Consider the following 12,170-nt stretch of genomic DNA (forward strand, 5'->3'; position numbering starts at 1 on the left):
CTAGACTTCAGATGAACTATATATATATATATATATATAAGGGTTATAACACTACATTTATAGGGTCCTAGACTTCAGATGAACTATATATATATATATATATATATATATATATATATATATATATATATATATTTTATAAGGGTTATAACACTACATTTATAGGGTCCTAGACTTCAGATGAACTATATATATATATATATATATATATATATTTTATAAGGGTTATAACACTACATTTATAGGGTCCTAGACTTCAGATGAACTATATATATATATATATATATATATATATTTTATAAGGGTTATAACACTACATTTATAGGGTCCTAGACTTCAGATGAACTATATATATAGATATTATATGGGTTATAACACTACATTTTATAGGGTCCTAGACTTCAGATGAACTATATATATATATATATATATATATATTATAAGGGTTAAAATGGTTTCACAGTTATTTTCTAGTCTCTGCCTCTTATAAAGAAACAGTCTGTGAGAAAAGCACCTCAAAGATAAACACAGAACCCTGCAGGGGAGTGAAAGAGATAAGAGCATATCAGGCATACCTCTAAATCAACTTGGGGAGTGGACATTTACTGCTGAGCCCTTAGAAAACACTGGAACTATTGTATCTGTCTTGCAAGTTTGTATAGCTGTGCATGCATGGGCTTGGTCTGATGAGTAGAAGGTAATGATGTATGCAGTGACATCACTAGGGCTGGACTTCGGGCTCAGGAAAAGTCCCAAGGTCTTTTATTATTTGGCAGAATTCAGGAGAGACATCAGTTGTATGTGTGATGTTTGATCTTTTGACTTCTGTCTACCCGTATTTTGATTAAAATTGTTATGATTTATGAGTGCACATTTTGAGTGTTCCTTATTTGTTAAGTAAATAAATCGGAGCACAGAAAAACGGAACCAACACTGCCCCTCCATCTGGTTTAGGTCCTAACTTCTTGTTCTTACTGCCCATCAATCAGGCCTAGGTCCTAACTTCCTGTTCTTACTGCCGATCCATCATGCTTAGGTCCTAACTTCCTGCTCTTACTGCCCATCCATCAGGCCTAGGTTCTAACTTCCTGTTCTTACTGCCCATTCATCATGCTTAGGTCCTAACTTTTCTGTTCTTACTGCCCATCTATCCATCAGGCTTAGGTCCTAACTTCCTGTTCTTACTGCCCATCTATCCATCAGGCTTAGGTCCTAACTTCCTGTTCTCACTGCCCATCTATCCATCCGGCTTAGGTCCTAACTTCCTGTTCTTACTGCCCATCTATCCATCAGGCTTAGGTCCTAACTTCCTGTTCTTACTGCCCATCTATCCATCAGGCTTAGGTCCTAACTTCCTGTTCTTACTGCCCATCTATCCATCAGGCTTAGGTCCTAACTTCCTGTTCTTACTGCCCATCCATCCATCAGGCTTAGGTCCTAACTTCATTTTCTTACTGCCCATCCATCAGGCTTAGGTCCTAACTTCCTGTTCTTTCTTCCCATCCATCAGGCCTAGGTCCTAACTTCCTGTTCTTACTGCCCATCGATCCATCAGGCTTAGGTCCTAACTTCCTGTTCTTAGTGTCCAACCGTCCATCAGGCCAGGGGAGAACGACTACCTCCTCTCTTCGAAATGCAAGGCCAAACGTAGTAGCAGTGCAGGCAGTGTTATCAGAAAACAGGATCACCATTATAGTGAATAGAATAATGGAAATCTTTGTCTTCCATCTTTTTGTAAAAAGAACAAACAATTGAAGAGAATCATGGTACCAATAATACACCAGATATGTGTCACGTAGAGTAGGCCAGAAGACTAAACTGGAAAACCTAACCTCTATCACGTAGAGTAGGCCAGAAGGCTATACTGGAGAACCTAACCTCTATCACGTAGAGTAGGCCAGAAGGCTATACTGGAAAACCTAACCTCTATCACGTAGAGTAGGCCAGAAGGTACTGGAACACCTAACCTCTATCACGTAGAGTAGGCCAGAAGGCTATACTGGAGAACCTAACCTCTATCACGTAGAGTAGGCCAGAAGGTACTGGAAAACCTGACCTCTATCACGTAGAGTAGGCCAGAAGGCTAAACTGGAGAACCTAACCTCTATCACGTAGAGTAGGCCAGAAGGCTAAACTGGAAAACCTAACCTCTATCACGTAGAGTAGGCCAGAAGGTACTGGAAAACCTAACATCTATCACATAGAGTAGGCCAGAAGGCTAAACTGGAAAACCTAACCTCTATCACGTAGAGTAGGCCAGAAGACTAAACTGGAGAACCTGACCTCTATCACGTAGAGTAGGCCAGAAGACTAAACTGGAGAACCTAACCTCTATCACGTAGAGTAGGCCAGAAGGTACTGGAAAACCTAACCTCTATCACGTAGAGTAGGCCAGAAGACTAAACTGGAGAACCTAACCTCTATCACGTAGAGTAGGCCAGAAGACTAAACTGGAAAACCTGACCTCTATCACGTAGAGTAGGCCAGAAGGTACTGGAAAACCTGACCTCTATCACGTAGAGTAGGCCAGAAGGCTAAACTGGAAAACCTGACCTCTATCAAAATAAAAAGATGGCGGAGCCGCAAAAGTTCTTCTGTGCTTCAGGGTGTTAATTTACATAGTGATTCCGGAACAAAAATAACAGTACAAATCTGTCGTTCTGCCCCTGAACAGGCAGTTAACCCACTGTTCCTAGACCAGTTAACCCACTGTTCCTAGACCAGTTAACCCACTGTTCCTAGACCAGTTAACCCACTGTTCCTAGACCAGTTAACCCACTGTTCCTAGACCAGTTAACCCACTGTTCCTAGACCAGTTAACCCACTGTTCCTAGACCAGTTAACCCACTGTTCCTAGACCAGTTAACCCACTGTTCCTAGACCAGTTAACCCACTGTTCCTAGACCAGTTAACCCACTGTTCCTAGACCAGTTAACCCCACTGTTCCTAGACCAGTTAACCCACTGTTCCTAGACCAGTTAACCCACTGTTCCTAGACCAGTTAACCCCACTGTTCCTAGACCAGTTAACCCACTGTTCCTAGACCAGTTAACCCACTGTTCCTAGGCCGTCATTGAACATAAGTATTTGTTCTTATTAACTGACTTAGTTAAATAAAGGATAAATAAAACATCCAAAATGCCTCTCCATGAACTGAAAGAGAGGCTCCTTTTGTAGGGCTAGCCCCTCCCCTCAGAACAATTAACCCTAATTAATTGAGCAATTACCCATACAAACCTACATTTTCCATTTAACTAAACATACTAAAGTATATACATTGCAACATGTATATGAAACAATATCACAACATAACATTTACAAAATTACATCACTACTCACAGTGTCTTTCAATATTCCCATTTACATTAATGAGCCATTTGGGACAGGCACTACAAAGTCAGCCCAATTCCCTTTGCTCGGGTCCTTATCCAGCATACCCGGAAGCTACAGAGATGGAGAGAGAGAGGAACAGAACAAACAAACAAAGCGCTCATCCACAACATCGATAACTATAAAAAATATTGCTTATATTAAATATGAACATTTGTCTGTTTATTTCTTTATACCATAACCGGTTACTGACATAAGTGTGAAATGTATGTACTAAGACAGAGGTAAATTGTATGTCGACCCATGTTGTTATCTTATAAAGGAGCAGGGAGGAGTGATGAATGTGTGCGTGCGTTAAAGTACCAAATGCTGCCCGCGGCCAGTGACGGACTTCTACGTCACATTACCGTCCTCCTCTCCTGAAGCGACCAGGTTCGGGAGCCTTGATAGGTAGTCCGCTCGCGGCCAGGGACGGACTTCTACGTCACACAGCCCGCTTGGAGTTTGACAAAAGGAACCTAAAGGACTCTCAGGCCAGTGTTGGACAGGCCAGTGACGGACTTCTACGTCACATTACCGTCCTCCTCTCCTGAAGCGACCAGGTTCGGGAGCCTTGATAGGTAGTCCGCTCGCAGCCAGTGACGGACTTCTACGTCACATTACCTTCCTCCTCTCCTGAAGCCACCAGGTTCGGGAGCCTTGATAGGTAGTCCGCCAGCGGACAGTGACGGACTTCTACGTCACATTACCGTCCTCCTCTCCTGAAGCGACCAGGTTCGGGAGCCTTGATAGGTAGTCCGCCGTGATGTTCTATTGTCCTGCCTTGTGACGGACACAGAACCTGAGGGGCTGGAGCTCCAGATACCACCTGGTCACATGAGAATTCCTCCTTTGAAGTGAGGTTGGTCAGAGGGACAGCGATGGTCTAAAACTGTGGAATGAATCTCCGGTACCAACCTGCCAGACCTAGGAAGGACTTCACCTGTGTCTTGGTTCTGGGTTGAGAGCTGTTCCTGATGGACTCCACTTTGTCCACCTGAGGCCGAACTTCACCCTTACCCAGCTGGTAACCCAGGTACTTTGCCTCCTGTTTCGCCAACCCACACTTCAGGAGGTTAAACGTGAGGCCTGCATCATTGATCTTCCCCAGGACTCTGCTAAGATGCTGTATGTGCTCCTCCCAGGAGTCGCTGTAGATCGCCACGTCATCCAAGTAAGCAGCACAGTAATCGTCACAGTCCTGGAGGACCTTGTCCATCAGCCTCTGGAAAGTCGCAGGGGCCCCATGAAGGCCAAACGGCATGACCTTGAACTGGAACAGTCCCATTGGCGTCCGGAATGCAGTGTAGGCCTTGGATTGTTCATTCAGGGGCACCTGCCAGTACCCTTTGCAGAGATCCAATGTGGTGATGTAATGAGCTCTACCTATTCTCTCCAGTAAGTCGTCAATGCGGGGATAGGCATCAAACTGGGAGATGGCATTCACCTTACGGAAGTCCATGCAGACGCGCAAAGACCCATCCTTCTTTGGGACAATGACAATAGGGCTGCTCCATTCACTTGACGATGGCTCGACAACATCCCTCTCTATCATGGTGTGGACCTCTTCCTTGATATGTCATTGAACCAATTATTGTAAAATAGTATACAGAAGGATAAGGACATTTCAGTTGCTAATGGCAGCCATTTAAAGTAGTTGTAAATACGTTCAGAATGGAAGATTGTAAACTAGTTGTGAATATGTTCAGTATGGAAAACTGTAAATAATTTCCTCCGTTTCCTCCACGGAAGGATGTGGTGGAGGCCATAATTGAGGGTAAAGGAGGGATGTGAGAAGAAGAGAGAGGAGAGGTTTCCAGGAAAAGGGAGCAGTATATCATTCTGTCTGGACTTGTCACCAAGTACTTTGATTTATTACATGGAACATCCTGTACCTTCAGACAGTATTCACATGTAGAGGACATCCTGTACCTTCAGACAGTATTCACATGTAGAGGACATCCTGTACCTTCAGATAGTATTCACATGTAGAGGACATCCTGTATCTTCAGATAGTATTCACATGTAGAGGACATCCTGTACCTTCAGATAGTATTCACATGTAGAGGACATCCTGTACCTTCAGATAGTATTCACGTGTAGAGGACATCCTGTACCTTCAGATAGTATTCACATGTAGAGGACATCCTGTACCTCTAGACAGTATTCACATGGAGAGGACATCCTGTACCTTCAGATAGTATTCACATGTAGAGGACATCCTGTACCTTCAGATAGTATTCACATGTAGAGGACATCCTGTACCTTCAGATAGTATTCAAATGTAGAGGACATCCTGTACCTTCAGATAGTATTCACATGTAGAGGACATCCTGTACCTTCAGATAGTATTCAAATGTAGAGGACATCCTGTACCTTCAGATAGTATTCACATGTAGAGGACATCCTGTACCTTCAGATAGTATTCAACTGTAGAGGACATACTGTACCTTCAGATAGTATTCACATGTAGAGGACATCCTGTACCTTCAGATAGTATTCACATGTAGAGGACATCCTGTACCTTCAGATAGTATTCACATGTAGAGGACATCCTGTACCTTCAGATAGTATTCACATGTAGAGGACATCCTGTACCTTCAGATAGTATTCACATGTAGAGGACATCCTGTACCTTCAGATAGTATTCACATGTAGAGGACATCCTGTACCTTCAGATAGTATTCAACTGTAGAGGACATACTGTACCTTCAGATAGTATTCACATGTAGAGGACATCCTGTACCTTCAGATAGTATTCACATGTAGAGGACATCCTGTACCTTCAGATAGTATTCAACTGTAGAGGACATCCTGTACCTTCAGATAGTATTCACATGTAGAGGACATCCTGTACCTTCAGATAGTATTCAACTGTAGAGGACATACTGTACCTTCAGATAGTATTCACATGTAGAGGACATCCTGTACCTTTTATTTTTTTTTATTTTTTTTATTTCACCTTTATTTAACCAGGTAGGCTAGTTGAGAACAAGTTCTCATTTGCAACTGCGACCTGGCCAAGATAAGGCATAGCAGTGTGAACAGACAACACAGTTACACATGGAGTAAACAATTAACAAGTCAATAACACAGTAGAAAAAAGAGGAGTCTATATGTACATTGTGTGCAAAAGGCATGAGAAGGTAGGCGAATAATTACAATTATGCAGATTAACACTGGAGTGATAAATGATCAGATGGTTATGTACAGGTAGAGATATTGGTGTGCAAAAGAGCAGAAAAATAAATAAATAAAAACAGTATGGGGATGAGGTAGGTGAAAATGGGTGGGCTATTTACCAATAGACTATGTACAGCTGCAGCGATCGGTTAGCTGCTCAGATAGCAGATGTTTGAAGTTGGTGAGGGAGATAAAAGTCTCCAACTTCAGCAATTTTTGCAATTCGTTCCAGTCACAGGCAGCAGAGAACTGGAACGAAAGGCGGCCAAATGAGGTGTTGGCTTTAGGGATGATCAGTGAGATACACCTGCTGGAGCGCGTGCTACGGATGGGTGTTGCCATCGTAACCAGTGAACTGAGATAAGGCGGAGCTTTACCTAGCATGGACTTGTAGATGACCTGGAGCCAGTGGGTCTGGCGACGAATATGTAGCGAGGGCCAGCCGACTAGAGCATACAAGTCGCAGTGGTGGGTGGTATAAGGTGCTTTAGTGACAAAACGGATGGCACTGTGATAAACTGCATCCAGTTTGCTGAGTAGAGTGTTGGAAGCAATTTTGTAGATGACATACCTTCAGATAGTATTCACATGTAGAAGACATCCTGTACCTTCAGATAGTATTCACATGGAGAGGACATCCTGTACCTTCAGATAGTATTCAAATGTAGAGGACATCCTGTACCTTCAGATAGTATTCACATGGAGAGGACATCCTGTACCTTCAGATAGTATTCAACTGTAGAGGACATACTGTACCTTCAGATAGTATTCACATGTAGAGGACATCCTGTACCTTCAGATAGTATTCAAATGTAGAGGACATCCTGTACCTTCAGACAGTATTCACACCCCTTGACTTTTCCATGTTTTGTTGCTACAAATTGCGATTTAAAATGTTTGTTTTTTTCAACGATCTACACAAAATACTCTGTCAAAATGGAAGAAAGATTTGAACATTTTTTAAAGATTCATGAAAAATAAAACACTATCTTGATTAGATAAGTATTCAACCCCATGAGTCAATACATGTTAGAATCACCTTTGTCAGCAATTACAGCTTTGAGTCTTTCTGGGTAAGTTTCCATAAGAGCTTTGCCCAACTGGATTGTACAATATTCGCCCATTATTATTTTCAGTTCTTCAAGCTCTGTCAAATTGGTTGTTGATCATTGCTAGACAGCCATTTTCAAGTCTTGCCATGGTTTTAAAATCTGACTTAAGTCAAAACTGTAACTAGGCCACTCAGGAACATTCAATGTCGTCTTGGTAAGCAACTCCAGTGTATATTTGTCCTTAAGTTTTAGATTAATGTCCTGCTGAAAGTTGAATTTGTCCCCCAGTCTCTGGGAAACAAATATCCTCTAGGATTTTGCCCTAAAAAACTCCCTAGTCCTTGCCGATGACAAGTATACTCATAACATGATGCAGCCACCACCATGCTTGAAAGTGGTACTGAGTGGTGTGTTGTGTTGGATTTTCCCCAAACATAACAATAAAGTAAATTATTAAAAAAAAAAATTGCAGTATTACTTTAGGACTTACAGATTCCGTGATAGAAATGTTAAGGTGATTTCTGAGTGATCCGACATATGAAGCGTTTACCCTAAATGCAGTTTCCACTAAATTGGGAACATTGCCTTTCAATTTCAATCACATTGTAAAGCTGAACATGCGCGATGCGGATTAAATAGAGACATTAGTGCCTTATTGGAAACAGGAAGCATGTTTTGGAATACTTCCTTCTTTTCACTCTGTCAATTAGGTCAGTATTGTGGAGTAACTACAATGTTGTTGATCCATCCTCAGTTCTATCACAGCCATTAAACTCTGCAACTGTTTTAAAGTCACCATTGGCCTCATGGTGAAATCCCTGAGCGGTTTCCTTCCTCTCCGGCAACTGAGTTAGAAAGGACACCTGTATTTTTGTCGTGACTGGGTGTATTGATACACCATCCAAAGTGTAATTAATAACATCACCATGCTCAATGTGATATTCAGTGTCTACCAATAGGTGCCATCCTTTGCAAGGCATTGTAAAACCTTCCTGGTCTTTGTGGTTGAATCTTTGTTTTAAATTCACTGCTTAACTGAGGGACCTTACAGATAATTGTATGTGTGGGGTACAGCGATGGGGTAGTCATTTAACAATAATGTTAAATACTATTATTGTACACAGACTCCATGCAACTTATTATATGACTTGATAAGCACATTTTTACTTGTGAACTTATTTTGGCTTGTCATAACAAAGGGGTTGAATACTTATTGACTAAAGACATTTCAGATTTTTATATTTTATTAATTTGTAAACATTTCTAAAAACAAACGTCCACTTTGACATTGTGGAATATTGTATGTAGATCAGCGGCACAAAATCTCAATTGAATCCATTTTAAATTCAGGCTGTAACACAACAAAATGTGGAAAAAAAGTCAAAGGGTGTGAATACTTTCTGAAGGCTCTGTAGATCATGTTTACTTACGTTGGTTTTGTTTTCACTTAATAACCAAGTATCAAAGAAAGGCTCCTTAACTGGAAAAGGCGGTACTTCCAGTAACTCCCACTGTTGCCAAGCTAATCTGTCTCTCCATAATAGGTTTAGAGCTAGTTTAAAGATAGCTCCAGCCTTCCTGGTTTCAGTGTTCAGGATAAGTGATATTTACAGACCATGCATTGTTTAGAATAATGGCTCATCTGGGAATCACCTGGGGTAAAAGAGTTACTGGAAAAGAGAGCTTACGTTTTATGGGCGTCTGTGCTTCCTCGAAGGTAGTCAACAAGTGAAACATCGGGGTCGTAGTCCCTGGACATTCTCTAGTTTGACTTCTCTCCTTATGTTACAGTTGAAGTCGGAAGTTTACATACACTTAGGTTGGAGTCATTAACACTTGTTTTTCACCCACTCCACAAATGCCTTGTTAATTAACAAAACATAGTTTTGGTAAGTCGGTTAGGACATCTGCATGGCACAAGTAATTTTTCCAACAATTGTTTACAGACAGATTATTTCACTTATAATTCACTGTATCACAATTCCAGTGGGTCAGAAGTTTATATACACTAAGTTGACTGTGCCTTTAAACAGCTTGGAAAATTCCAGAAAATGATGTCATGTCTATAGAAGCTTCTGCTAGGCTAATTGACAACATTTGAGTCAATTTGAGGTGTACCTGTGGATGTATTTCAAGGCCTACCTTCAAACTCAGTGCCTCTTTGCTTGACATCATGAAAAAATCCAAAGAAATCAGCCAATACCTCAGAAAAAAACATTGTAGACCTCTACAAGTCTGGTTCATCCTTGGGAGCAATTTCCAAACGCCTGAGGGTACCACATTCACCTGTACAAACAATAGTACGCAAGTATAAACACCATGGGACCACGCAGACGTCATACCGCTCAGGAAGGAGACACGTTCTCTCTCCTATAGATGAACGTACTTTGGTGCGAAAAGTGCAAATCAATCCCAGAACAACAGCAAAGGACCTTGTGAAGATGCTGGAGGAAACAGGTACAAAAGTATCTATATCCACAGTAAAACGAGTCCTATATCGACATAATCTGAAAGGCTGCTCAGGGAGGAAGAAGCCACTACTCCAAAACCGCCATAAAAAAAGCCAGACTACGGTTTGCAACTGCACATGGGGACAAAGATTGTACGTTTTGGAGAAATGTCCTCTGGTCTGATGAAACAAATATATTACTGTTTGGCCATAATGACCATCGTTATGTTTGGAGGAAAAAGGGGGAGGTTTGTAAGCCGAAGAACACCATCCCAACCGTGAAGCATGGGGGTGGCAGCATCATGTACAAGAGGGACTGGTGCACATCACAAAATAATTTTCCTACCTGCACATTACAACAATTTTCCTACCATCATGAGGTAGGAAAATTATGTGGATATATTGAAGCAACATCTCAAAACATCAGTCAGGAAGTTAAAGCTTGGTCGCAAATGGGTCTTCCAAATGGACAATGACCCCAAGCATACTTCCAAAGTTATGGCTCAAGGACAACAAAGTCAAGGTATTGGAGTGGCCATCATAAAGCCCTGACCTCAACCCTGTAGAAATTTGTTGGAAGAACTGAAAAAGTGTGTGCGAGCATGGAGGCCTACAAACCTGACTCAGTTACACCAGCTCTCTCAGGAGGAAGGCTACCTGAAATGTTTGATGTTCTGTAAACTTCTATAAACTTCTGACCCACAGGGAATGTGATGAAAGAAATACAAGCTGAAATAAATCATTCTCTCTACTATTATTCTGACATTTCACATTCTTAAAATAAAGTGGTGATGCTAACTGACCTAAAACAGGGACTTTTTAGTTGGATTAAATATCAGGAATTGTGAAAAACTGAGTTTAAATGTATTTAGCTAAGGTGTATGGTGACTTCAACTGTAGATATCAGGCTGGCCCTACTGAGTGTACTACTTTTAACAAGGGCCCTACTGATGTTTACTACTTTTAACCAGGGCCCTACTGATGGGTACTAGTTTTAACCAGGGCCCTACTGAGTGTACTACTTTTAACCAGGGCCCTACTGAGTGTACTACTTTTAACCAGGGCCCTACTGATGGGTACTACTTTTAACAAGGGCCCTATTGATGTGTACTAGTTTTAACCAGGGCCCTACTGATGGGTACTAGTTTTAACCAGGGCCCTACTGAGTGTACTACTTTTAACCAGGGCCCTACTGAGTGTACTACTTTTAACCAGGGCCCTATTGATGTTTACTACTTTTAACCAGGGCCCTACTGATGGGTACTAGTTTTAACCAGGGCCCTACTGATGGGTACTAGTTTTAACCAGGGCCCTACTGATGGGTACTAGTTTTAACCAGGGCCCTATTGTTGTTTTGATGAGTAGATGGCTTTGGATGATTCTTTGATGGCTGGTTGTAAACAGGGAAACACCTATAAATGTTATTGGGCTGTTTTCTAGCTTTAGCCGGCTATTTCTGGCCAACCCAGACGTCACCGTCCTCTGGGAACAGTAAGAACCACATCCAGGAGTCACTTAGTAACTTCAGCATATTAACCAGACAGTTGGGAAACAGACAGACTACCCATATCCTTACGGTTGTCTGTTATTTTTGTGTCCATGTTCTTTTATGTTCTCTTTAAGAACAGCATCAGAGTTTCCATAGAAGCCACCTTTTCACAGTCCCCAAATCCAGAGCAGATCCAACAAAGCATACAGTATTATATAAAACTCTTTATTGCATGGAACTTCCTTCCGTCTCATATTGCTCAAATAAACAGCAAACGTGGTTTCAGAAAACAGATAAAGCAACACCTCACGGCACAACGCCTCTCCCCTATTTGACCCAGATAGTTTGTGTGTATGGATTGATATGTAGGCTATGTCTGTCTGTCTGTCTGTGACTGTCTGTGACTGTATGTCTGTCTGTCTGTGACTGTATGTCTGTCTGTCTGTGACTCTATGTCTGTCTGTTTGTCCGTGTATGTCTGCACACTATTATAAAACACAGCAGTTTCCAGGAGGATTCCACAGTCAAGAATGACGTCATCAGAAGTGGACAGAAACCAGGATAGAATGGAATCACTGGGACTGTCTCCTAGAGACCTGCGTCACAGCAGTCAGAAAACCCGATCTAC

This window comes from Oncorhynchus mykiss, chromosome 31 (assembly GCF_013265735.2).
Source record: "Oncorhynchus mykiss isolate Arlee chromosome 31, USDA_OmykA_1.1, whole genome shotgun sequence".
NCBI lineage: Eukaryota > Metazoa > Chordata > Actinopteri > Salmoniformes > Salmonidae > Oncorhynchus > Oncorhynchus mykiss.